The following is a 23,220-nucleotide window of genomic DNA, read 5'->3' as shown; positions in this document are numbered from 1 at the left end:
TTTGTAAGTAAAGTGTGCTTCTCATTTACAAAGGTTCTTGATGAAAAGTTGACGAGTAGGTTGAAATTGAGATTAGATAAATACTGTGTAGATTATTCATTAAAATGGGAAAGAACAAGTTGTAGAAACAATATTTTTTAGAGAATTCCCATTATATTTCTGCTATATGTAATTAAAATTGCAAGTTTGGGTTGTGGTTCCCACTTTTAATAATGACCGAATGAGCTAAAAAAATACAATCAATAATAAATATATCCAAAGCTTCCTGAAATAACAATTGAAAAAGAGGAAAGAGACTTTGAATTTCCAAGTTCATGTATTCAAACTGACAATGCTCAGGTGGATTTACAGTGATTCTTCAGATGTGCTTATTCCTAAAAATGTATTAATGACCATACACACTCGCTATCCATTAAAATACATAGAGTTATATAACAGTGAAACCCAGTGAAACCATTGGTTTTCTTTTAAAAATTTGTAAGTAAAGTGTGCTTCTCATTTACAAAGGTTCTTGATGAAAAGTTGACGAGTAGGTTGAAATTGAGATTAGATAAATACTGTGTAGATTATTCATTAAAATGGGAAAGAACAAGTTGTAGAAACAATATTTTTTAGAGAATTCCCATTATATTTCTGGTATATGTAATTAAAATGTTGACCATTTTAATTCAAATGTTGGCCATGTTGAGGTCTATTTTTCTGATGGTATGCTACAAAATTAAACATCTAGTGAGGTTTCATAGTGTAGTGGTTATCACGTCTGCTTTACACGCAGAAGGTCCTGGGTTCAATCCCCAGTGAAACCATTGGTTTTCTTTTAAAAATTTGTAAGTAAAGTGTGCTTCTCATTTACAAAGGTTCTTGATGAAAAGTTGACGAGTAGGTTGAAATTGAGATTAGATAAATACTGTGTAGATTATTCATTAAAATGGGAAAGAACAAGTTGTAGAAACAATATTTTTTTAGAGAATTCCCATTATATTTCTGCTATATGTAATTAAAATGTTGACCATTTTAATTCAAATGTTGGCCATGTTGAGGTCTATTTTTCTGATGGTAGGCCACAAAATTAAACATCTAGTGAGGTTTCATAGTGTAGTGGTTATCACATCTGTTTTACACGCAGAAGGTCCTGGGTTCGATCCCCAGTGAAACCATTGGTTTTCTCTTAATAATTTGTAAGTAAAGTGTGCTTCTCATTTACAAAAGTTCTTGATGAAAAGTTGACGAGTAGGTTGAAATTGAGATTAGATAAATACTGTGTAGATTATTCATTAAAATGGGAAAGAACAAGTTGTAGAAACAATATTTTTTAGAGAATTCCCATTATATTTCTGCTATATGTAATTTAAATTGCAAGTTTGGGTTGTGGTTCCCACTTTTAATAATGACCGAATGAGCTAAAAAAATACAATCGATAATAAATATATCCAAAGCTTCCTGAAATAACAATTGAAAAAGAGGAAAGAGACTTTGAATTTCCAAGTTCATGTATTCAAACTGTATTCAAATGTTGGCCATGTTGAGGTCTATTTTTCTGATGGTATGCCACAAAATTAAACATCTAGTGAGGTTTCATAGTGTAGTGGTTATCACGTCTGCTTTACACGCAGAAGGTCCTCGGTTCGATCCCCAGTGAAACCATTGGTTTTCTCTTAAAAATTTGTAAGGAAAGTGTGGTTCTCATTTACAAAAGTTCTTGATGAAAAGTTGACGAGTAGGTTGAAATTGAGATTAGATAAATACTGTGTAGATTATTCATTAAAATGGGAAAGAACAAGTTGTAGAATTTTTTTTAGAGAATTCCCATTATATTTCTGCTATATGTAATTAAAATTACAAGTTTGGGTTGTGGTTCCCACTTTTAAGAATGACCGAATGAGCTAAAAAAATACAATCAATAATAAAATATATCCAAAGCTTCCTGAAATAACAATTGAAAAAGAGGAAAGAGACTTTGAATTTCCAAGTTCATGTATTCAAACTGTATTCAAATGTTGGCCATGTTGAGATCTATTTTTCTGATGGTATGCCACAAAATTAAACATTTAGTGAGGTTTCATAGTGTAGTGGTTATCACGTCTGCTTTACACGCAGAAGGTCCTGGGTTCGATCCCCAGTGAAACCATTGGTTTTCTTTTAAAAATTTGTAAGTAAAGTGTGCTTCTCATTTACAAAGTTTCTTGATGAAAAGTTGACGAGTAGGTTGAAATTGAGATTAGATAAATACTGTGTAGATTATTCATTAAAATGGGAAAGAACAAGTTGTAGAATTTTTTTTAGAGAATTCCCATTATATTTCTGCTATATGTAATTAAAATTGCAAGTTTGGGTTGTAGTTCCCACTTTTAAGAATGACCGAATGAGCTAAAAAAATACAATCAATAATAAAATATATCCAAAGCTTCCTGAAATAGCAATTGAAAAATAGGAAAGAGACTTTGAATTTCCAAGCTCATGTATTTAAACTGACAAGGCTCAGGTGGATTTACAGTGATTCTTCAGATGTGCTTATTCCTAAAAATGTATTAATGACCATCCACACTCGCTATCCATTAAAATACATAGAGTTATATAAAAGTTGCATATAACATTTGCTGAACTCCAGGCAAAAGTGTAAAGAATGCATTGTTTTTTAAAATGCTGATATAACCAGTATTTGACAAAAGGTTCGTGCATAAATACTGGCCATGTTGAGGTCTATATTTCTGATGGTATGCCACAAAATTGAACATCTAGTGAGGTTTCATAGTGTAGTGGTTATCACGTCTGCTTTACACGCAGAAGGTCCTGGGTTCGATCCCCAGTGAAACCATTGGTTTTCTTTTAAAAATTTGTAAGTAAAGTGTGCTTCTCATTTACAAAGGTTCTTGATGAAAAGTTGACGAGTAGGTTGAAATTGCGATTAGATAAATAGAACAAGTTGAACAAGTTGTAGACATTTTTTTTTAGAGAATTCCCATTATATTTCTGCTATATGTAATTAAAATTGCAAGTTTGGGTTGTGGTTCCCACTTTTAAGAATGACCGAATGAGCTAAAAAAATACATAGAGTTATATAACAGTTGCATGTAACATTTGATGAACTCCAGGCAAAAGTGTAAAGAATGCATTGTTTTTTTAAAATGCTGATATAACCAGTATTTGACTGGCCATGTTGAGGTCTATTTTTCTGATGGTATGCCACAAAATTAAACATCTAGTGAGGTTTCATAGTGTAGTGGTTATCACGTCTGCTTTACACGCAGAAGGTCCTGGGTTCGATCCCCAGTGAAACCATTGGTTTTCTTTTAAAAATTTGTAAGTAAAGTGTGCTTCTCATTTACAAAGGTTCTTGATGAAAAGTTGACGAGTAGGTTGAAATTGAGATTAGATAAATACTGTGTAGATTATTTATTAAAATGGAAAAGAACAAGTTGTAGAAACAATATTTTTTAGAGAATTCCCATTATATTTCTGCTATATGTAATTAAAATGTTGACCATTTTAATTAAAATGTTGGCCATGAATGAGCTAAAAAATACAATCAATAATACAATATATCCAAAGCTTCCTGAAATAACAATTGAAAAAGAGGTAAGAGACTTTGAATTTCCAAGCTCATGTATTCAAACTGACAATGCTCAGGTGGATTTACAGTTATTTTTCAGATGTGCTTATTCCTAAAAATGTATTAATGACCATCCACACTCGCTATCCATTAAAATACATAGAGTTATATAAAAGTTGCATGTAACATTTGCTGAAATCAAGGTAAAAGTGTAAAGAACGCATTGTTTTTTAAAATGCTGATATAACCAGTATTTGACAAAAGGTTCGTGCATAAATACTGGCCATGTTGAGGTCTATTTTTCTGATGGTATGCCACAAAATTAAACATCTAGTGAGGTTTCATAGTGTAGTGGTTATCACGTCTGCTTTACACGCAGAAGGTCCTGGGTTCGATCCCCAGTGGAACCATTGGTATACTTTTAAAAATTTGCTTTTCATTTACAAAGGTTCTTGATGAAAAGTTGACGAGTAGGTTGAAATTGAGATTAGATAAATACTGTGTAGATTATTCATTAAAATGGGAAAGAACAAGTTGTAGAAACAATATTTTTTAGAGAATTCCCATTATATTTCTGCTATATGTAATTAAAATGTTGACCATTTTAATTCAAATGTTGGCCATGTTGAGGTCTATTTTTCTGATGGTAGGCCACAAAATTAAACATCTAGTGAGGTTTCATAGTGTAGTGGTTATTACGTCTGCTTTACATGCAGAAGGTCCTGGGTTCGATCCCCAGTGAAACCAGTGGTTTTATCTTAAAAATTTGTAAGTAAAGTGTGCTTCTCATTTACAAAGGTTCTTGATGAAAAGTTGACGAGTAGGTTGAAATTGAGATTAGATAAATACTGTGTAGATTATTCATTAAAATGGGAAAGAACAAGTTGTAGAAACAATATTTTTTAGAGAATTCACATTATATTTCTGCTATATGTAATTAAAATGTTGACTATTTTTATTCAAATGTTGGCCATGTTGAGATCTATTTTTCTGATGGTATGCCAAAAAATTAAACATCTAGTGAGGTTTCATAGTGTAGTGGTTATCACGTCTGCTTTACACGCAGAAGGTCCTGGGTTGAATCCCCAAAGAAACCATTGGTTTTCTCTTAAAAATTTGTAAGTAAAGTGTGCTTCTCATTTACAAAGGTTCTTGATGAAAAGTTGACGAGTAGGTTGAAATTGAGATTAGATAAATACTGTGTAGATTATTCATTAAAATGGGAAAGAACAAGTTGTAGAATTTTTTTTAGAGAATTCCCATTATATTTCTGCTATATGTAATTAAAATTGCAAGTTTGGGTTGTAGTTCCCACTTTTAAGAATGACCGAATGAGCTAAAAAAATACAATCAATAATACAATATATCCAAAGCTTCCTGAAATAACAATTGAAAAAGAGGAAAGAGACTTTGAATTTCCAAGCTCATGTATTCAAACTGACAATCCTCAGGTGGATTTACAGTGATTCTTCAGATGTGCTTATTCCTAAAAATGTATTAATGACCATCCACACTCGCTATCCATTAAAATACATAGAGTTATATAACAGTTGCATGTAACATTTGATGAACTCCAGGCAAAAGTGTAAAGAATGCATTGTGTTTTAAAATGCTGATATTACCATTATTTGACAAAAGGTTTGTGCATAAATACTGGCCATGTTGAGGTTTTTTTTTCTGATGGTATGCCACAAAATTAAACATCTAGTGAGGTTTCATAGTGTAGTGGTTATTACGTCTGCTTTACACGCAGAAGGACCTGGGTTGAATCCCCAGAGAAACCATTGGGTTTTCTTTTAAAAATTTGTAAGTAAAGTGTGCTTCTCATTTACAAAGGTTCTTGATGAAAAGTTGACGAGTAGGTTGAAATTGAGATTAGATAAATACTGTGTAGATTATTCATTAAAATGGGAAAGAACAAGTTGTAGAAACAATATTTTTTAGAGAATTCCCATTATATTTATGATATATGTAATTAAAATGTTGACCATTTTAATTCAAATGTTGGCCATGTTGAGGTCTATTTTCCTGATGGTAGGCCACAAAATTAAACATCGAGTGAGGTTTCATAGTGTAGTGGTTATCACATCTGTTTTACACGCAGAAGGTCCTGGGTTCGATCCCCAGTGAAACCATTGGTTTTCTCTTAATAATTTGTAAGTAAAGTGTGCTTCTCATTTACAAAAGTTCTTGATGAAAAGTTGACGAGTAGGTTGAAATTGAGATTAGATAAATACTGTGTAGATTATTCATTAAAATGGGAAAGAACAAGTTGTAGAATTTTTTTTAGAGAATTCCCATTATATTTCTGCTATATGTAATTAAAATTGCAAGTTTGGGTTGTGGTTCCCACTTTTAATAATGACCGAATGAGCTAAAAAAATACAATCAATAATAAATATATCCAAAGCTTCCTGAAATAACAATTGAAAAAGAGGAAAGAGACTTTGAATTTCCAAGTTCATGTATTCAAACTGACAATGCTCAGGTGGATTTACAGTGATTCTTCAGATGTGCTTATTCCTAAAAATGTATTAATGACCATACACACTCGCTATCCATTAAAATACATAGAGTTATATAACAGTGAAACCCAGTGAAACCATTGGTTTTCTTTTAAAAATTTGTAAGTAAAGTGTGCTTCTCATTTACAAAGGTTCTTGATGAAAAGTTGACGAGTAGGTTGAAATTGAGATTAGATAAATACTGTGTAGATTATTCATTAAAATGGGAAAGAACAAGTTGTAGAAACAATATTTTTTAGAGAATTCCCATTATATTTCTGCTATATGTAATTAAAATTGCAAGTTTGGGTTGTGGTTCCCACTTTTAATAATGACCGAATGAGCTAAAAAAATACAATCAATAATAAATATATCCAAAGCTTCCTGAAATAACAATTGAAAAAGAGGAAAGAGACTTTGAATTTCCAAGTTCATGTATTCAAACTGACAATGCTCAGGTGGATTTACAGTGATTCTTCAGATGTGCTTATTCCTAAAAATGTATTAATGACCATACACACTCGCTATCCATTAAAATACATAGAGTTATATAACAGTGAAACCCAGTGAAACCATTGGTTTTCTTTTAAAAATTTGTAAGTAAAGTGTGCTTCTCATTTACAAAGGTTCTTGATGAAAAGTTGACGAGTAGGTTGAAATTGAGATTAGATAAATACTGTGTAGATTATTCATTAAAATGGGAAAGAACAAGTTGTAGAAACAATATTTTTTAGAGAATTCCCATTATATTTCTGCTATATGTAATTAAAATTGCAAGTTTGGGTTGTGGTTCCCACTTTTAATAATGACCGAATGAGCTAAAAAAATACAATCAATAATAAATATATCCAAAGCTTCCTGAAATAACAATTGAAAAAGAGGAAAGAGACTTTGAATTTCCAAGTTCATGTATTCAAACTGACAATGCTCAGGTGGATTTACAGTGATTCTTCAGATGTGCTTATTCCTAAAAATGTATTAATGACCATACACACTCGCTATCCATTAAAATACATAGAGTTATATAACAGTGAAACCCAGTGAAACCATTGGTTTTCTTTTAAAAATTTGTAAGTAAAGTGTGCTTCTCATTTACAAAGGTTCTTGATGAAAAGTTGACGAGTAGGTTGAAATTGAGATTAGATAAATACTGTGTAGATTATTCATTAAAATGGGAAAGAACAAGTTGTAGAAACAATATTTTTTAGAGAATTCCCATTATATTTCTGGTATATGTAATTAAAATGTTGACCATTTTAATTCAAATGTTGGCCATGTTGAGGTCTATTTTTCTGATGGTATGCTACAAAATTAAACATCTAGTGAGGTTTCATAGTGTAGTGGTTATCACGACTGCTTTACACGCAGAAGGTCCTGGGTTCAATCCCCAGTGAAACCATTGGTTTTCTTTTAAAAATTTGTAAGTAAAGTGTGCTTCTCATTTACAAAGGTTCTTGATGAAAAGTTGACGAGTAGGTTGAAATTGAGATTAGATAAATACTGTGTAGATTATTCATTAAAATGGGAAAGAACAAGTTGTAGAAACAATATTTTTTTAGAGAATTCCCATTATATTTCTGCTATATGTAATTAAAATGTTGACCATTTTAATTCAAATGTTGGCCATGTTGAGGTCTATTTTTCTGATGGTAGGCCACAAAATTAAACATCTAGTGAGGTTTCATAGTGTAGTGGTTATCACATCTGTTTTACACGCAGAAGGTCCTGGGTTCGATCCCCAGTGAAACCATTGGTTTTCTCTTAATAATTTGTAAGTAAAGTGTGCTTCTCATTTACAAAAGTTCTTGATGAAAAGTTGACGAGTAGGTTGAAATTGAGATTAGATAAATACTGTGTAGATTATTCATTAAAATGGGAAAGAACAAGTTGTAGAAACAATATTTTTTAGAGAATTCCCATTATATTTCTGCTATATGTAATTTAAATTGCAAGTTTGGGTTGTGGTTCCCACTTTTAATAATGACCGAATGAGCTAAAAAAATACAATCGATAATAAATATATCCAAAGCTTCCTGAAATAACAATTGAAAAAGAGGAAAGAGACTTTGAATTTCCAAGTTCATGTATTCAAACTGTATTCAAATGTTGGCCATGTTGAGGTCTATTTTTCTGATGGTATGCCACAAAATTAAACATCTAGTGAGGTTTCATAGTGTAGTGGTTATCACGTCTGCTTTACACGCAGAAGGTCCTCGGTTCGATCCCCAGTGAAACCATTGGTTTTCTCTTAAAAATTTGTAAGGAAAGTGTGGTTCTCATTTACAAAAGTTCTTGATGAAAAGTTGACGAGTAGGTTGAAATTGAGATTAGATAAATACTGTGTAGATTATTCATTAAAATGGGAAAGAACAAGTTGTAGAATTTTTTTTAGAGAATTCCCATTATATTTCTGCTATATGTAATTAAAATTACAAGTTTGGGTTGTGGTTCCCACTTTTAAGAATGACCGAATGAGCTAAAAAAATACAATCAATAATAAAATATATCCAAAGCTTCCTGAAATAACAATTGAAAAAGAGGAAAGAGACTTTGAATTTCCAAGTTCATGTATTCAAACTGTATTCAAATGTTGGCCATGTTGAGATCTATTTTTCTGATGGTATGCCACAAAATTAAACATTTAGTGAGGTTTCATAGTGTAGTGGTTATCACGTCTGCTTTACACGCAGAAGGTCCTGGGTTCGATCCCCAGTGAAACCATTGGTTTTCTTTTAAAAATTTGTAAGTAAAGTGTGCTTCTCATTTACAAAGTTTCTTGATGAAAAGTTGACGAGTAGGTTGAAATTGAGATTAGATAAATACTGTGTAGATTATTCATTAAAATGGGAAAGAACAAGTTGTAGAAACAATATTTTTTAGAGAATTCCCATTATATTTCTGCTATATGTAATTAAAATTGCAAGTTTGGGTTGTGGTTCCCACTTTTAATAATGACCGAATGAGCTAAAAAAATACAATCAATAATAAATATATCCAAAGCTTCCTGAAATAACAATTGAAAAAGAGGAAAGAGACTTTGAATTTCCAAGTTCATGTATTCAAACTGTATTCAAATGTTGGCCATGTTGAGATCTATTTTTCTGATGGTATGCCACAAAATTAAACAGTTAGTGAGGTTTCATAGTGTAGTGGTTATCACGTCTGCTTTACACGCAGAAGGTCCTGGGTTCGATCCCCAGTGAAACCATTGGTTTTCTTTTAAAAATTTGTAAGTAAAGTGTGCTTCTCATTTACAAAGTTTCTTGATGAAAAGTTGACGAGTAGGTTGAAATTGAGATTAGATAAATACTGTGTAGATTATTCATTAAAATGGGAAAGAACAAGTTGTAGAATTTTTTTTAGAGAATTCCCATTATATTTCTGCTATATGTAATTAAAATTGCAAGTTTGGGTTGTAGTTCCCACTTTTAAGAATGACCGAATGAGCTAAAAAAATACAATCAATAATAAAATATATCCAAAGCTTCCTGAAATAGCAATTGAAAAATAGGAAAGAGACTTTGAATTTCCAAGCTCATGTATTTAAACTGACAAGGCTCAGGTGGATTTACAGTGATTCTTCAGATGTGCTTATTCCTAAAAATGTATTAATGACCATCCACACTCGCTATCCATTAAAATACATAGAGTTATATAAAAGTTGCATATAACATTTGCTGAACTCCAGGCAAAAGTGTAAAGAATGCATTGTTTTTTAAAATGCTGATATAACCAGTATTTGACAAAAGGTTCGTGCATAAATACTGGCCATGTTGAGGTCTATATTTCTGATGGTATGCCACAAAATTGAACATCTAGTGAGGTTTCATAGTGTAGTGGTTATCACGTCTGCTTTACACGCAGAAGGTCCTGGGTTCGATCCCCAGTGAAACCATTGGTTTTCTTTTAAAAATTTGTAAGTAAAGTGTGCTTCTCATTTACAAAGGTTCTTGATGAAAAGTTGACGAGTAGGTTGAAATTGCGATTAGATAAATAGAACAAGTTGAACAAGTTGTAGACATTTTTTTTTAGAGAATTCCCATTATATTTCTGCTATATGTAATTAAAATTGCAAGTTTGGGTTGTGGTTCCCACTTTTAAGAATGACCGAATGAGCTAAAAAAATACATAGAGTTATATAACAGTTGCATGTAACATTTGATGAACTCCAGGCAAAAGTGTAAAGAATGCATTGTTTTTTTAAAATGCTGATATAACCAGTATTTGACTGGCCATGTTGAGGTCTATTTTTCTGATGGTATGCCACAAAATTAAACATCTAGTGAGGTTTCATAGTGTAGTGGTTATCACGTCTGCTTTACACGCAGAAGGTCCTGGGTTCGATCCCCAGTGAAACCATTGGTTTTCTTTTAAAAATTTGTAAGTAAAGTGTGCTTCTCATTTACAAAGGTTCTTGATGAAAAGTTGACGAGTAGGTTGAAATTGAGATTAGATAAATACTGTGTAGATTATTTATTAAAATGGAAAAGAACAAGTTGTAGAAACAATATTTTTTAGAGAATTCCCATTATATTTCTGCTATATGTAATTAAAATGTTGACCATTTTAATTAAAATGTTGGCCATGAATGAGCTAAAAAATACAATCAATAATACAATATATCCAAAGCTTCCTGAAATAACAATTGAAAAAGAGGTAAGAGACTTTGAATTTCCAAGCTCATGTATTCAAACTGACAATGCTCAGGTGGATTTACAGTTATTTTTCAGATGTGCTTATTCCTAAAAATGTATTAATGACCATCCACACTCGCTATCCATTAAAATACATAGAGTTATATAAAAGTTGCATGTAACATTTGCTGAAATCAAGGTAAAAGTGTAAAGAACGCATTGTTTTTTAAAATGCTGATATAACCAGTATTTGACAAAAGGTTCGTGCATAAATACTGGCCATGTTGAGGTCTATTTTTCTGATGGTATGCCACAAAATTAAACATCTAGTGAGGTTTCATAGTGTAGTGGTTATCACGTCTGCTTTACACGCAGAAGGTCCTGGGTTCGATCCCCAGTGGAACCATTGGTATACTTTTAAAAATTTGCTTTTCATTTACAAAGGTTCTTGATGAAAAGTTGACGAGTAGGTTGAAATTGAGATTAGATAAATACTGTGTAGATTATTCATTAAAATGGGAAAGAACAAGTTGTAGAAACAATATTTTTTAGAGAATTCCCATTATATTTCTGCTATATGTAATTAAAATGTTGACCATTTTAATTCAAATGTTGGCCATGTTGAGGTCTATTTTTCTGATGGTAGGCCACAAAATTAAACATCTAGTGAGGTTTCATAGTGTAGTGGTTATTACGTCTGCTTTACATGCAGAAGGTCCTGGGTTCGATCCCCAGTGAAACCAGTGGTTTTATCTTAAAAATTTGTAAGTAAAGTGTGCTTCTCATTTACAAAGGTTCTTGATGAAAAGTTGACGAGTAGGTTGAAATTGAGATTAGATAAATACTGTGTAGATTATTCATTAAAATGGGAAAGAACAAGTTGTAGAAACAATATTTTTTAGAGAATTCACATTATATTTCTGCTATATGTAATTAAAATGTTGACTATTTTTATTCAAATGTTGGCCATGTTGAGATCTATTTTTCTGATGGTATGCCAAAACATTAAACATCTAGTGAGGTTTCATAGTGTAGTGGTTATCACGTCTGCTTTACACGCAGAAGGTCCTGGGTTGAATCCCCAAAGAAACCATTGGTTTTCTCTTAAAAATTTGTAAGTAAAGTGTGCTTCTCATTTACAAAGGTTCTTGATGAAAAGTTGACGAGTAGGTTGAAATTGAGATTAGATAAATACTGTGTAGATTATTCATTAAAATGGGAAAGAACAAGTTGTAGAATTTTTTTTAGAGAATTCCCATTATATTTCTGCTATATGTAATTAAAATTGCAAGTTTGGGTTGTAGTTCCCACTTTTAAGAATGACCGAATGAGCTAAAAAAATACAATCAATAATACAATATATCCAAAGCTTCCTGAAATAACAATTGAAAAAGAGGAAAGAGACTTTGAATTTCCAAGCTCATGTATTCAAACTGACAATCCTCAGGTGGATTTACAGTGATTCTTCAGATGTGCTTATTCCTAAAAATGTATTAATGACCATCCACACTCGCTATCCATTAAAATACATAGAGTTATATAACAGTTGCATGTAACATTTGATGAACTCCAGGCAAAAGTGTAAAGAATGCATTGTGTTTTAAAATGCTGATATTACCATTATTTGACAAAAGGTTTGTGCATAAATACTGGCCATGTTGAGGTTTTTTTTTCTGATGGTATGCCACAAAATTAAACATCTAGTGAGGTTTCATAGTGTAGTGGTTATCACGTCTGCTTTACACGCAGAAGGTCCTGGGTTCGATCCCCAGTGGAACCATTGGTATACTTTTAAAAATTTGCTTTTCATTTACAAAGGTTCTTGATGAAAAGTTGACGAGTAGGTTGAAATTGAGATTAGATAAATACTGTGTAGATTATTCATTAAAATGGGAAAGAACAAGTTGTAGAAACAATATTTTTTAGAGAATTCCCATTATATTTCTGCTATATGTAATTAAAATGTTGACCATTTTAATTCAAATGTTGGCCATGTTGAGGTCTATTTTTCTGATGGTAGGCCACAAAATTAAACATCTAGTGAGGTTTCATAGTGTAGTGGTTATTACGTCTGCTTTACATGCAGAAGGTCCTGGGTTCGATCCCCAGTGAAACCAGTGGTTTTATCTTAAAAATTTGTAAGTAAAGTGTGCTTCTCATTTACAAAGGTTCTTGATGAAAAGTTGACGAGTAGGTTGAAATTGAGATTAGATAAATACTGTGTAGATTATTCATTAAAATGGGAAAGAACAAGTTGTAGAAACAATATTTTTTAGAGAATTCACATTATATTTCTGCTATATGTAATTAAAATGTTGACTATTTTTATTCAAATGTTGGCCATGTTGAGATCTATTTTTCTGATGGTATGCCAAAACATTAAACATCTAGTGAGGTTTCATAGTGTAGTGGTTATCACGTCTGCTTTACACGCAGAAGGTCCTGGGTTGAATCCCCAAAGAAACCATTGGTTTTCTCTTAAAAATTTGTAAGTAAAGTGTGCTTCTCATTTACAAAGGTTCTTGATGAAAAGTTGACGAGTAGGTTGAAATTGAGATTAGATAAATACTGTGTAGATTATTCATTAAAATGGGAAAGAACAAGTTGTAGAATTTTTTTTAGAGAATTCCCATTATATTTCTGCTATATGTAATTAAAATTGCAAGTTTGGGTTGTAGTTCCCACTTTTAAGAATGACCGAATGAGCTAAAAAAATACAATCAATAATACAATATATCCAAAGCTTCCTGAAATAACAATTGAAAAAGAGGAAAGAGACTTTGAATTTCCAAGCTCATGTATTCAAACTGACAATCCTCAGGTGGATTTACAGTGATTCTTCAGATGTGCTTATTCCTAAAAATGTATTAATGACCATCCACACTCGCTATCCATTAAAATACATAGAGTTATATAACAGTTGCATGTAACATTTGATGAACTCCAGGCAAAAGTGTAAAGAATGCATTGTGTTTTAAAATGCTGATATTACCATTATTTGACAAAAGGTTTGTGCATAAATACTGGCCATGTTGAGGTTTTTTTTTCTGATGGTATGCCACAAAATTAAACATCTAGTGAGGTTTCATAGTGTAGTGGTTATTACGTCTGCTTTACACGCAGAAGGTCCTGGGTTGAATCCCCAGAGAAACCATTGGGTTTTCACTTAAAAATTTGTAAGTAAAGTGTGCTTCTCATTTACAAAGGTTCTTGATGAAAAGTTGACGAGTAGGTTGAAATTGAGATTAGATAAATACTGTGTAGATTATTCATTAAAATGGGAAAGAACAAGTTGTAGAAACAATATTTTTTAGAGAATTCCCATTATATTTATGATATATGTAATTAAAATGTTGACCATTTTAATTCAAATGTTGGCCATGTTGAGGTCTATTTTTCTGATGGTATGTAACAAATATAACATCTGGTGAGGTTTCATAGTGTAGTGGTTATCACGTCTGCTTTACACGCAGAAGGTCCTGGGTTCGATCCCCAGTGAAACCATTGGTTTTCTTTTAAAAATTTGTAAGTAAAATGTGCTTCTCATTTACAAAGGTTCTTGATGAAAAGTTGACGAGTAGGTTGAAATTGAGATTAGATAAATACTGTGTAGATTATTCATTAAAATGGGAAAGAACAAGTTGTAGAAACAACTTTATTTAGAGAATTCCCATTATATTTCTGCTATATGTAATTAAAATTGCAAGTTTGGGTTGTGGTTCCCACTTTTAAGAATGACCGAATGAGCTAAAAAAATACAATCAATAATAAATATATCCAAAGCTTCCTGAAATAACAATTGAAAAAGAGGAAAGAGACTTTGAATTTCCAAGTTCATGTATTCAAACTGACAATGCTCAGGTGGATTTACAGTGATTCTTCAGATGTGCTTATTCCTAAAAATGTATTAATGACCATACACACTCGCTATCCATTAAAATACATAGAGTTATATAACAGTTGGTTGTAACATTTGATGAACTCCAGGCAAAAGTGTAAAGAATGCATTGTTTTTTAAAATGCTGATATAACCAGTATTTGACAAAAGGTTCGTGCATAAATACTGGCCATGTTGAGGTCTATTTTTCTGATGTTATGCCACAAAATCAAACATCTAGTGAGGTTTCATAGTGTAGTGGTTATCACGTCTGCTTTACACGCAGAAGGTCCTGGGTTCGATCCCCAATGAAACCATTGGTTTTCTTTTAAAAATTTGTAAGTAAAGGGTGCTTCTCATTTACAAAGTTTCTTGATGAAAAGTTGACGAGTAGGTTGAAATTGAGATTAGATAAATACTGTGTAGATTATTCATCCACACTCGCTATCCATTAAAATACATAGAGTTATGTAAAAGTTGCATGTAACATTTGCTGAACTCCAGGCAAAAGTGTAAAGAATGCATTGTTTTTTAAAATGCTGATATAACCAGTATTTGACAAAAGGTTCGTGCATAAATACTGGCCATGTTGAGGTCTATATTTCTGATGGTATGCCACAAAATTGAACATCTAGTGAGGTTTCATAGTGTAGTGGTTATCACGTCTGCTTTACACGCAGAAGGTCCTGGGTTCGATCCCCAGTGAAACCATTGGTTTTCTTTTAAAAATTTGTAAGTAAAGTGTGCTTCTCATTTACAAAGTTTCTTGATGAAAAGTTGACGAGTAGGTTGAAATTGAGATTAGATAAATACTGTGTAGATTATTCATTAAAATGGGAAAGAACAAGTTGAAGAAACAATATTTTTTAGAGAATTCCCATTATATTTCTGCTATATGTAATTAAAATGTTGACCATTTTAATTCAAATGTTGGCCATGTTGAGATCTATTTTTCTGATGGTATGCCACAAAATTAAACATCTAGTGAGGTTTCATAGTGTAGTGGTTATCACGTCTGCTTTACACGCAGAAAGTCCTGGGTTCGATCTCCAGTGAAACCATTGGTTTTCTCTTAAAAATTTGTAAGTAAAGTGTGCTTCTCATTTACAAAGTTTCTTGATGAAAAGTTGACGAGTAGGTTGAAATTGAGATTAGATAAATACTGTGTAGATTATTCTTTAAAATGGGAAAGAACAAGTTGTAGAATTTTTTTTAGAGAATTCCCATTATATTTCTGCTATATGTAATTAAAATTGCAAGTTTGGGTTGTGGTTCCCACTTTTAATAATGACCGAATGAGCTAAAAAAATACAATCAATAATAAATATATCCAAAGCTTCCTGAAATAACAATTGAAAAAGAGGAAAGAGACTTTGAATTTCCAAGTTCATGTATTCAAACTGACAATGCTCAGGTGGATTTACAGTGATTCTTCAGATGTGCTTATTCCTAAAAATGTATTAATGACCATACACACTCGCTATCCATTAAAATACATAGAGTTATATAACAGTGAAACCCAGTGAAACCATTGGTTTTCTTTTAAAAATTTGTAAGTAAAGTGTGCTTCTCATTTACAAAGGTTCTTGATGAAAAGTTGACGAGTAGGTTGAAATTGAGATTAGATAAATACTGTGTAGATTATTCATTAAAATGGGAAAGAACAAGTTGTAGAAACAATATTTTTTAGAGAATTCCCATTATATTTCTGCTATATGTAATTAAAATTGCAAGTTTGGGTTGTGGTTCCCACTTTTAATAATGACCGAATGAGCTAAAAAAATACAATCAATAATAAATATATCCAAAGCTTCCTGAAATAACAATTGAAAAAGAGGAAAGAGACTTTGAATTTCCAAGTTCATGTATTCAAACTGACAATGCTCAGGTGGATTTACAGTGATTCTTCAGATGTGCTTATTCCTAAAAATGTATTAATGACCATACACACTCGCTATCCATTAAAATACATAGAGTTATATAACAGTGAAACCCAGTGAAACCATTGGTTTTCTTTTAAAAATTTGTAAGTAAAGTGTGCTTCTCATTTACAAAGGTTCTTGATGAAAAGTTGACGAGTAGGTTGAAATTGAGATTAGATAAATACTGTGTAGATTATTCATTAAAATGGGAAAGAACAAGTTGTAGAAACAATATTTTTTAGAGAATTCCCATTATATTTCTGGTATATGTAATTAAAATGTTGACCATTTTAATTCAAATGTTGGCCATGTTGAGGTCTATTTTTCTGATGGTATGCTACAAAATTAAACATCTAGTGAGGTTTCATAGTGTAGTGGTTATCACGTCTGCTTTACACGCAGAAGGTCCTGGGTTCAATCCCCAGTGAAACCATTGGTTTTCTTTTAAAAATTTGTAAGTAAAGTGTGCTTCTCATTTACAAAGGTTCTTGATGAAAAGTTGACGAGTAGGTTGAAATTGAGATTAGATAAATACTGTGTAGATTATTCATTAAAATGGGAAAGAACAAGTTGTAGAAACAATATTTTTTAGAGAATTCCCATTATATTTCTGCTATATGTAATTAAAATGTTGACCATTTTAATTCAAATGTTGGCCATGTTGAGGTCTATTTTTCTGATGGTAGGCCACAAAATTAAACATCTAGTGAGGTTTCATAGTGTAGTGGTTATCACATCTGTTTTACACGCAGAAGGTCCTGGGTTCGATCCCCAGTGAAACCATTGGTTTTCTTTTAAAAATTTGTAAGTAAAGTGTGCTTCTCATTTACAAAGTTTCTTGATGAAAAGTTGACGAGTAGGTTGAAATTGAGATTAGATAAATACTGTGTAGATTATTCATTAAAATGGGAAAGAACAAGTTGTAGAATTTTTTTTAGAGAATTCCCATTATATTTCTGCTATATGTAATTAAAATTGCAAGTTTGGGTTGTAGTTCCCACTTTTAAGAATGACCGAATGAGCTAAAAAAATACAATCAATAATAAAATATATCCAAAGCTTCCTGAAATAGCAATTGAAAAATAGGAAAGAGACTTTGAATTTCCAAGCTCATGTATTTAAACTGACAAGGCTCAGGTGGATTTACAGTGATTCTTCAGATGTGCTTATTCCTAAAAATGTATTAATGACCATCCACACTCGCTATCCATTAAAATACATAGAGTTATATAAAAGTTGCATATAACATTTGCTGAACTCCAGGCAAAAGTGTAAAGAATGCATTGTTTTTTAAAATGCTGATATAACCAGTATTTGACAAAAGGTTCGTGCATAAATACTGGCCATGTTGAGGTCTATATTTCTGATGGTATGCCACAAAATTGAAAATTGAAAATGTTGAGGTCTATTTTTCTGATGGTATGCCACAAAATTAAACATCTAGTGAGGTTTCATAGTGTAGTGGTTATCACGTCTGCTTTACACGCAGAAGGTCCTGGGTTCGATCCCCAGTGGAACCATTGGTATACTTTTAAAAATTTGCTTTTCATTTACAAAGGTTCTTGATGAAAAGTTGACGAGTAGGTTGAAATTGAGATTAGATAAATACTGTGTAGATTATTCATTAAAATGGGAAAGAACAAGTTGTAGAAACAATATTTTTTAGAGAATTCCCATTATATTTCTGCTATATGTAATTAAAATGTTGACCATTTTAATTCAAATGTTGGCCATGTTGAGGTCTATTTTTCTGATGGTAGGCCACAAAATTAAACATCTAGTGAGGTTTCATAGTGTAGTGGTTATCACGTCTGCTTTACATGCAGAAGGTCCTGGGTTCGATCCCCAGTGAAACCAGTGGTTTTATCTTAAAAATTTGTAAGTAAAGTGTGCTTCTCATTTACAAAGGTTCTTGATGAAAAGTTGACGAGTAGGTTGAAATTGAGATTAGATAAATACTGTGTAGATTATTCATTAAAATGGGAAAGAACATGTTGTAGAAACAATATTTTTTAGAGAATTCCCATTATATTTCTGCTATATGTAATTAAAATTGCAAGTTTGGGTTGTGGTTCCCACTTTTAATAATGACCGAATGAGCTAAAAAAATACAATCAATAATAAATATATCCAAAGCTTCCTGAAATAACAATTGAAAAAGAGGAAAGAGACTTTGAATTTCCAAGTTCATGTATTCAAACTGTATTCAAATGTTGGCCATGTTGAGGTCTATTTTTCTGATGGTATGCCACAAAATTAAACATCTAGTGAGGTTTCATAGTGTAGTGGTTATCACGTCTGCTTTACACGCAGAAGGTCCTGGGTTCGATCCCCAGTGAAACCATTGGTTTTCTCTTAAAAATTTGTAAGTAAAGTGTGCTTCTCATTTACAAAGGTTCTTGATGAAAAGTTGACGAGTAGGTTGAAATTGAGATTAGATAAATACTATGTAGATTATTCATTAAAATGGGAAAGAACAATTTGTAGAATTTTTTATAGAGAATTCCCATTATATTTCTGCTATATGTAATTAAAATTGCAAGTTTGGGTTGTGGTTCCCACTTTTAATAATGACCGAATGAGCTAAAAAAATACAATCAATAATAAATATATCCAAAGCTTCCTGAAATAACAATTGAAAAAGAGGAAAGAGACTTTGAATTTCCAAGTTCATGTATTCAAACTGACAATGCTCAGGTGGATTTACAGTGATTCTTCAGATGTGCTTATTCCTAAAAATGTATTAATGACCATACACACTCGCTATCCACTAAAATACATAGAGTTATATAACAGTTGCATGTAACATTTGATGAACTCCAGGCAAAAGTGTAAAGAATGCATTGCATTTTTAAAATGCTGATATAACCAGTATTTGACAAAAGGTTCGTGCATAAATACTGGCCATGTTGAGGTCTATATTTCTGATGGTATGCCACAAAATTGAACATCTTGTGAGGTTTCATAGTGTAGTGGTTATCACGTCTGCTTTACACGCAGAAGGTCCTGGGTTCGATCCCCAGTGAAACCATTGGTTTTCAATTAAAAATTTGTAAGTAAAGTGTGCTTCTCATTTACAAAGGTTCTTGATGAAAAGTTGACGAGTAGGTTGAAATTGAGATTAGATAAATACTGTGTAGATTATTCATTAAAATGGGAAAGAACAAGTTGTAGAATTTTTTTTAGAGAATTCCCATTATATTTCTGCTATATGTAATTAAAATTGCAAGTTTGGGTTGTGGTTCCCACTTTTAATAATGACCGAATGAGCTAAAAAAATACAATCAATAATAAATATATCCAAAGCTTCCTGAAATAACAATTGAAAAAGAGGAAAGAGACTTTGAATTTCCAAGTTCATGTATTCAAACTGACAATGCTCAGGTGGATTTACAGTGATTCTTCAGATGTGCTTATTCCTAGCCCCTTAAGGACACATGACATGTGTGACATGTCATGATTCCCTTTTATTCCAGAAGTTTGGTCCTTAAGGGGTTAGAGACTTTGAATTTCCAAGTTCATGTATTCAAACTGACAATGCTCAGGTGGATTTACAGTGATTCTTCAGATGTGCTTATTCCTAAAAATATATTAATGACCATACACACTCGCTATCCATTAAAATACATAGAGTTATATAAAAGTTGCATGTACCATTTGCTGAACTCCAGGTAAAAGTGTAAAGAACGCATTGTTTTTTAAAATGCTGATATAACCAGTATTTGACAAAAGGTTCATGCATAAATACTGGCCATGTTGAGGTCTATATTTCTGATGGTATGCCACAAAATTGAACATCTAGTGAGGTTTCATAGTGTAGTGGTTATCACGTCTGCTTTACACGCAGAAGGTCCTGGGTTCGATCCCCAGTGAAACCATTGGTTTTATTTTAAAAATTTGTAAGTAAAGTGTGCTTCTCATTTACAAAGGTTCTTGATGAAAAGTTGACGAGTAGGTTGAAATTGAGATTAGATAAATACTGTGTAGATTATTCATTAAAATGGGAAAGAACAAGTTGTAGAAACAATATTTTTTAGAGAATTCCCATTATATTTCTGCTATATGTAATTAAAATGTTGACCATTTTAATTCAAATGTTGGCCATGTTGAGATCTATTTTTCTGATGGTATGCCACAAAATTGAACATCTAGTGAGGTTTCATAGTGTAGTGGTTATCACATCTGCTTTACACGCAGAAGGTCCTGGGATCGATCCCCAGTGAAACCATTTGTTTTCTTTTAAAAATTTGTAAGTAAAGTGTGCTTCTCATTTACAAAGGTTCTTGATGAAAAGTTGACGAGTAGGTTGAAATTGAGATTAGATAAATACTGTGTAGATTATTCATTAAAATGGGAAAGAACAAGTTGTAGAATTTTTTTTTAGAGAATTCCCATTATATTTCTGCTATATGTAATTAAAATTGCAAGTTTGGGTTGTGGTTCCCACTTTTAATAATGACTGAATGAGCTAAAAAAATACAATCAATAATAAATATATCCAAAGCTTCCTGAAATAACAATTGAAAAAGAGGAAAGAGACTTTGAATTTCCAAGTTCATGTATTCAAACTGACAATGCTCAGGTGGATTTACAGTGATTCTTCAGATGTGCTTATTCCTAAAAATGTATTAATGACCATACACACTCGCTATCCATTAAAATACATAGAGTTATATAACAGTTGCATGTAACATTTGCTGAACTCCAGGCAAAAGTGTAAAGAATGCATTGTTTTTTAAAATGCTGATATAACCAGTATTTGACAAAAGGTTCGTGCATAAATACTGGCCATGTTGAGGTCTATATTTCTCATGGTATGCCACAAAATTCAACATCTAGTGAGTTTTCATAGTGTAGTGGTTATCACGTCTGCTTTACACGCAGAAGGTCCTGGGTTTGATCCCCAGTGAAACCATTGGTTTTCTTTTAAAAATTTGTAAGTAAAGTGTGCTTCTCATTTACAAAGGTTCTTGATGAAAAGTTGACGAGTAGGTTGAAATTGAGATTAGATAAATACTGTGTAGATTATTCATTAAAATGGGAAAGAACAAGTTGTAGAATTTTTTTTAGAGAATTCCCATTATATTTCTGCTATATGTAATTAAAATTGCAAGTTTGGGTTGTGGTTCCTACTTTTAATAATGACCGAATGAGCTAAAAAAATACAATCAATACTAAATATATCCAAAGCTTCCTGAAATAACAATTGAAAAAGAGGAAAGAGACTTTGAATTTCCAAGTTCATGTATTCAAACTGACAATGCTCAGGTGGATTTACAGTGATTCTTCAGATGTGCTTATTCCTAAAAATGTATTAATGAAAATACACACTCGCTATCCATTAAAATACATAGAGTTATATAACAGTTGCATGTAACATTTGCTGAACTCCAGGCAAAAGTGTAAAGAATGCATTGTTTTTTAAAATGCTGATATAACCAGTATTTGACAAAAGGTTCGTGCATAAATACTGGCCATGTTGAGGTCTATATTTCTCATGGTATGCCACAAAATTGAACATCTAGTGAGGTTTCATAGTGTAGTGGTTATCACGTCTGCTTTACACGCAGAAGGTCCTGGGTTCGATCCCCAGTGAAACCATTGGTTTTCTTTTAAAAATTTGTAAGTAAAGTGTGCTTCTCATTTACAAAGGTTCTTGATGAAAAGTTGACGAGTAGGTTGAAATTGAGATTAGATAAATACTGTGTAGATTATTCATTAAAATGGGAAAGAACAAGTTGTAGAAACAATATTTTTTAGAGAATTCCCATTATATTTCTGCTATATGTAATTAAAATGTTGACCATTTTAATTCAAATGTTGGCCATGTTGAGATCTATTTTTCTGATGGTATGCCACAAAATTGAACATCTAGTGAGGTTTCATAGTGTAGTGGTTATCACGTCTGCTTTACACGCAGAAGGTCCTGGGTTCGATCCCCAGTGAAACCATTTGTTTTCTTTTAAAAATTTGTAAGTAAAGTGTGCTTCTCATTTACAAAGGTTCTTGATGAAAAGTTGACGAGTAGGTTGAAATTGAGATTAGATAAATACTGTGTAGATTATTCATTAAAATGGGAAAGAACAAGTTGTAGAATTTTTTTTTAGAGAATTCCCATTATATTTCTGCTATATGTAATTAAAATTGCAAGTTTGGGTTGTGGTTCCCACTTTTAATAATGACTGAATGAGCTAAAAAAATACAATCAATAATAAATATATCCAAAGCTTCCTGAAATAACAATTGAAAACGAGGAAAGAGACTTTGAATTTCCAAGTTCATGTATTCAAACTGACAATGCTCAGGTGGATTTACAGTGATTCTTCAGATGTGCTTATTCCTAAAAATGTATTAATGACCATACACACTCGCTATCCATTAAAATACATAGAGTTATATAACAGTTGCATGTAACATTTGCTGAACTCCAGGCAAAAGTGTAAAGAATGCATTGTTTTTTAAAATGCTGATATAACCAGTATTTGACAAAAGGTTCGTGCATAAATACTGGCCATGTTGAGGTCTATATTTCTCATGGTATGCCACAAAATTGAATATCTAGTGAGGTTTCATAGTGTAGTGGTTATCACGTCTGCTTTACACGCAGAAGGTCCTGGGTTTGATCCCCAGTGAAACCATTGGTTTTCTTTTAAAAATTTGTAAGTAAAGTGTGCTTCTCATTTACAAAGGTTCTTGATGAAAAGTTGACGAGTAGGTTGAAATTGAGATTAGA

The 23,220-nt window shown here is 32.0% G+C and overlaps 41 non-coding genes across 41 annotated transcripts; all 41 read left to right on the top strand.

Moving 5' to 3' along the window:
• Positions 1-733: 733 nt before the first annotated feature.
• On the top strand, positions 734-806 carry TRNAV-UAC (transfer RNA valine (anticodon UAC)). Its single transcript has one exon. It is a non-coding gene; the product is annotated as a tRNA-Val (tRNA).
• A 278-nt stretch (positions 807-1,084) lies between these two features.
• On the top strand, positions 1,085-1,157 carry TRNAV-UAC (transfer RNA valine (anticodon UAC)). Its single transcript has one exon. It is a non-coding gene; the product is annotated as a tRNA-Val (tRNA).
• A 414-nt stretch (positions 1,158-1,571) lies between these two features.
• Positions 1,572-1,644, top strand: TRNAV-UAC (transfer RNA valine (anticodon UAC)). Its single transcript has one exon. It is a non-coding gene; the product is annotated as a tRNA-Val (tRNA).
• A 411-nt stretch (positions 1,645-2,055) lies between these two features.
• On the top strand, positions 2,056-2,128 carry TRNAV-UAC (transfer RNA valine (anticodon UAC)). Its single transcript has one exon. It is a non-coding gene; the product is annotated as a tRNA-Val (tRNA).
• A 614-nt stretch (positions 2,129-2,742) lies between these two features.
• On the top strand, positions 2,743-2,815 carry TRNAV-UAC (transfer RNA valine (anticodon UAC)). The gene has a single exon. It is a non-coding gene; the product is annotated as a tRNA-Val (tRNA).
• Positions 2,816-3,206: 391 nt separating this feature from the next.
• On the top strand, positions 3,207-3,279 carry TRNAV-UAC (transfer RNA valine (anticodon UAC)). The gene has a single exon. It is a non-coding gene; the product is annotated as a tRNA-Val (tRNA).
• Positions 3,280-3,887: 608 nt separating this feature from the next.
• TRNAV-UAC (transfer RNA valine (anticodon UAC)) lies at positions 3,888-3,960 on the top strand. Its single transcript has one exon. It is a non-coding gene; the product is annotated as a tRNA-Val (tRNA).
• Positions 3,961-4,224: 264 nt separating this feature from the next.
• On the top strand, positions 4,225-4,297 carry TRNAV-UAC (transfer RNA valine (anticodon UAC)). Its single transcript has one exon. It is a non-coding gene; the product is annotated as a tRNA-Val (tRNA).
• A 277-nt stretch (positions 4,298-4,574) lies between these two features.
• On the top strand, positions 4,575-4,647 carry TRNAV-UAC (transfer RNA valine (anticodon UAC)). Its single transcript has one exon. It is a non-coding gene; the product is annotated as a tRNA-Val (tRNA).
• Positions 4,648-5,261: 614 nt separating this feature from the next.
• TRNAV-UAC (transfer RNA valine (anticodon UAC)) lies at positions 5,262-5,334 on the top strand. The gene has a single exon. It is a non-coding gene; the product is annotated as a tRNA-Val (tRNA).
• Positions 5,335-5,612: 278 nt separating this feature from the next.
• On the top strand, positions 5,613-5,685 carry TRNAV-UAC (transfer RNA valine (anticodon UAC)). The gene has a single exon. It is a non-coding gene; the product is annotated as a tRNA-Val (tRNA).
• Positions 5,686-7,380: 1,695 nt separating this feature from the next.
• On the top strand, positions 7,381-7,453 carry TRNAV-UAC (transfer RNA valine (anticodon UAC)). The gene has a single exon. It is a non-coding gene; the product is annotated as a tRNA-Val (tRNA).
• A 278-nt stretch (positions 7,454-7,731) lies between these two features.
• On the top strand, positions 7,732-7,804 carry TRNAV-UAC (transfer RNA valine (anticodon UAC)). Its single transcript has one exon. It is a non-coding gene; the product is annotated as a tRNA-Val (tRNA).
• Positions 7,805-8,218: 414 nt separating this feature from the next.
• Positions 8,219-8,291, top strand: TRNAV-UAC (transfer RNA valine (anticodon UAC)). The gene has a single exon. It is a non-coding gene; the product is annotated as a tRNA-Val (tRNA).
• A 411-nt stretch (positions 8,292-8,702) lies between these two features.
• TRNAV-UAC (transfer RNA valine (anticodon UAC)) lies at positions 8,703-8,775 on the top strand. Its single transcript has one exon. It is a non-coding gene; the product is annotated as a tRNA-Val (tRNA).
• A 414-nt stretch (positions 8,776-9,189) lies between these two features.
• TRNAV-UAC (transfer RNA valine (anticodon UAC)) lies at positions 9,190-9,262 on the top strand. The gene has a single exon. It is a non-coding gene; the product is annotated as a tRNA-Val (tRNA).
• Positions 9,263-9,876: 614 nt separating this feature from the next.
• On the top strand, positions 9,877-9,949 carry TRNAV-UAC (transfer RNA valine (anticodon UAC)). The gene has a single exon. It is a non-coding gene; the product is annotated as a tRNA-Val (tRNA).
• Positions 9,950-10,340: 391 nt separating this feature from the next.
• Positions 10,341-10,413, top strand: TRNAV-UAC (transfer RNA valine (anticodon UAC)). Its single transcript has one exon. It is a non-coding gene; the product is annotated as a tRNA-Val (tRNA).
• A 608-nt stretch (positions 10,414-11,021) lies between these two features.
• On the top strand, positions 11,022-11,094 carry TRNAV-UAC (transfer RNA valine (anticodon UAC)). The gene has a single exon. It is a non-coding gene; the product is annotated as a tRNA-Val (tRNA).
• A 264-nt stretch (positions 11,095-11,358) lies between these two features.
• TRNAV-UAC (transfer RNA valine (anticodon UAC)) lies at positions 11,359-11,431 on the top strand. Its single transcript has one exon. It is a non-coding gene; the product is annotated as a tRNA-Val (tRNA).
• A 277-nt stretch (positions 11,432-11,708) lies between these two features.
• On the top strand, positions 11,709-11,781 carry TRNAV-UAC (transfer RNA valine (anticodon UAC)). Its single transcript has one exon. It is a non-coding gene; the product is annotated as a tRNA-Val (tRNA).
• A 614-nt stretch (positions 11,782-12,395) lies between these two features.
• Positions 12,396-12,468, top strand: TRNAV-UAC (transfer RNA valine (anticodon UAC)). The gene has a single exon. It is a non-coding gene; the product is annotated as a tRNA-Val (tRNA).
• Positions 12,469-12,732: 264 nt separating this feature from the next.
• TRNAV-UAC (transfer RNA valine (anticodon UAC)) lies at positions 12,733-12,805 on the top strand. Its single transcript has one exon. It is a non-coding gene; the product is annotated as a tRNA-Val (tRNA).
• Positions 12,806-13,082: 277 nt separating this feature from the next.
• Positions 13,083-13,155, top strand: TRNAV-UAC (transfer RNA valine (anticodon UAC)). The gene has a single exon. It is a non-coding gene; the product is annotated as a tRNA-Val (tRNA).
• Positions 13,156-13,769: 614 nt separating this feature from the next.
• On the top strand, positions 13,770-13,842 carry TRNAV-UAC (transfer RNA valine (anticodon UAC)). The gene has a single exon. It is a non-coding gene; the product is annotated as a tRNA-Val (tRNA).
• A 277-nt stretch (positions 13,843-14,119) lies between these two features.
• Positions 14,120-14,192, top strand: TRNAV-UAC (transfer RNA valine (anticodon UAC)). Its single transcript has one exon. It is a non-coding gene; the product is annotated as a tRNA-Val (tRNA).
• A 617-nt stretch (positions 14,193-14,809) lies between these two features.
• TRNAV-UAC (transfer RNA valine (anticodon UAC)) lies at positions 14,810-14,882 on the top strand. Its single transcript has one exon. It is a non-coding gene; the product is annotated as a tRNA-Val (tRNA).
• A 321-nt stretch (positions 14,883-15,203) lies between these two features.
• On the top strand, positions 15,204-15,276 carry TRNAV-UAC (transfer RNA valine (anticodon UAC)). Its single transcript has one exon. It is a non-coding gene; the product is annotated as a tRNA-Val (tRNA).
• A 277-nt stretch (positions 15,277-15,553) lies between these two features.
• Positions 15,554-15,626, top strand: TRNAV-UAC (transfer RNA valine (anticodon UAC)). The gene has a single exon. It is a non-coding gene; the product is annotated as a tRNA-Val (tRNA).
• Positions 15,627-16,847: 1,221 nt separating this feature from the next.
• Positions 16,848-16,920, top strand: TRNAV-UAC (transfer RNA valine (anticodon UAC)). Its single transcript has one exon. It is a non-coding gene; the product is annotated as a tRNA-Val (tRNA).
• Positions 16,921-17,197: 277 nt separating this feature from the next.
• TRNAV-UAC (transfer RNA valine (anticodon UAC)) lies at positions 17,198-17,270 on the top strand. Its single transcript has one exon. It is a non-coding gene; the product is annotated as a tRNA-Val (tRNA).
• Positions 17,271-17,934: 664 nt separating this feature from the next.
• Positions 17,935-18,007, top strand: TRNAV-UAC (transfer RNA valine (anticodon UAC)). Its single transcript has one exon. It is a non-coding gene; the product is annotated as a tRNA-Val (tRNA).
• A 264-nt stretch (positions 18,008-18,271) lies between these two features.
• Positions 18,272-18,344, top strand: TRNAV-UAC (transfer RNA valine (anticodon UAC)). The gene has a single exon. It is a non-coding gene; the product is annotated as a tRNA-Val (tRNA).
• A 414-nt stretch (positions 18,345-18,758) lies between these two features.
• Positions 18,759-18,831, top strand: TRNAV-UAC (transfer RNA valine (anticodon UAC)). Its single transcript has one exon. It is a non-coding gene; the product is annotated as a tRNA-Val (tRNA).
• Positions 18,832-19,445: 614 nt separating this feature from the next.
• On the top strand, positions 19,446-19,518 carry TRNAV-UAC (transfer RNA valine (anticodon UAC)). The gene has a single exon. It is a non-coding gene; the product is annotated as a tRNA-Val (tRNA).
• A 774-nt stretch (positions 19,519-20,292) lies between these two features.
• On the top strand, positions 20,293-20,365 carry TRNAV-UAC (transfer RNA valine (anticodon UAC)). The gene has a single exon. It is a non-coding gene; the product is annotated as a tRNA-Val (tRNA).
• A 277-nt stretch (positions 20,366-20,642) lies between these two features.
• On the top strand, positions 20,643-20,715 carry TRNAV-UAC (transfer RNA valine (anticodon UAC)). The gene has a single exon. It is a non-coding gene; the product is annotated as a tRNA-Val (tRNA).
• Positions 20,716-21,329: 614 nt separating this feature from the next.
• TRNAV-UAC (transfer RNA valine (anticodon UAC)) lies at positions 21,330-21,402 on the top strand. The gene has a single exon. It is a non-coding gene; the product is annotated as a tRNA-Val (tRNA).
• Positions 21,403-22,015: 613 nt separating this feature from the next.
• TRNAV-UAC (transfer RNA valine (anticodon UAC)) lies at positions 22,016-22,088 on the top strand. The gene has a single exon. It is a non-coding gene; the product is annotated as a tRNA-Val (tRNA).
• A 277-nt stretch (positions 22,089-22,365) lies between these two features.
• On the top strand, positions 22,366-22,438 carry TRNAV-UAC (transfer RNA valine (anticodon UAC)). Its single transcript has one exon. It is a non-coding gene; the product is annotated as a tRNA-Val (tRNA).
• A 614-nt stretch (positions 22,439-23,052) lies between these two features.
• On the top strand, positions 23,053-23,125 carry TRNAV-UAC (transfer RNA valine (anticodon UAC)). The gene has a single exon. It is a non-coding gene; the product is annotated as a tRNA-Val (tRNA).
• The last annotated feature ends 95 nt before the right edge of the window (positions 23,126-23,220 follow it).

Source organism: Pelobates fuscus, chromosome 12, assembly GCF_036172605.1.
Source record: "Pelobates fuscus isolate aPelFus1 chromosome 12, aPelFus1.pri, whole genome shotgun sequence".
Classification (NCBI taxonomy): Eukaryota; Metazoa; Chordata; class Amphibia; order Anura; family Pelobatidae; genus Pelobates; species Pelobates fuscus.
The sequence above is the reverse complement of the archived record's forward strand: the minus strand, read 5'-3'. Positions and strand labels throughout refer to the sequence as shown.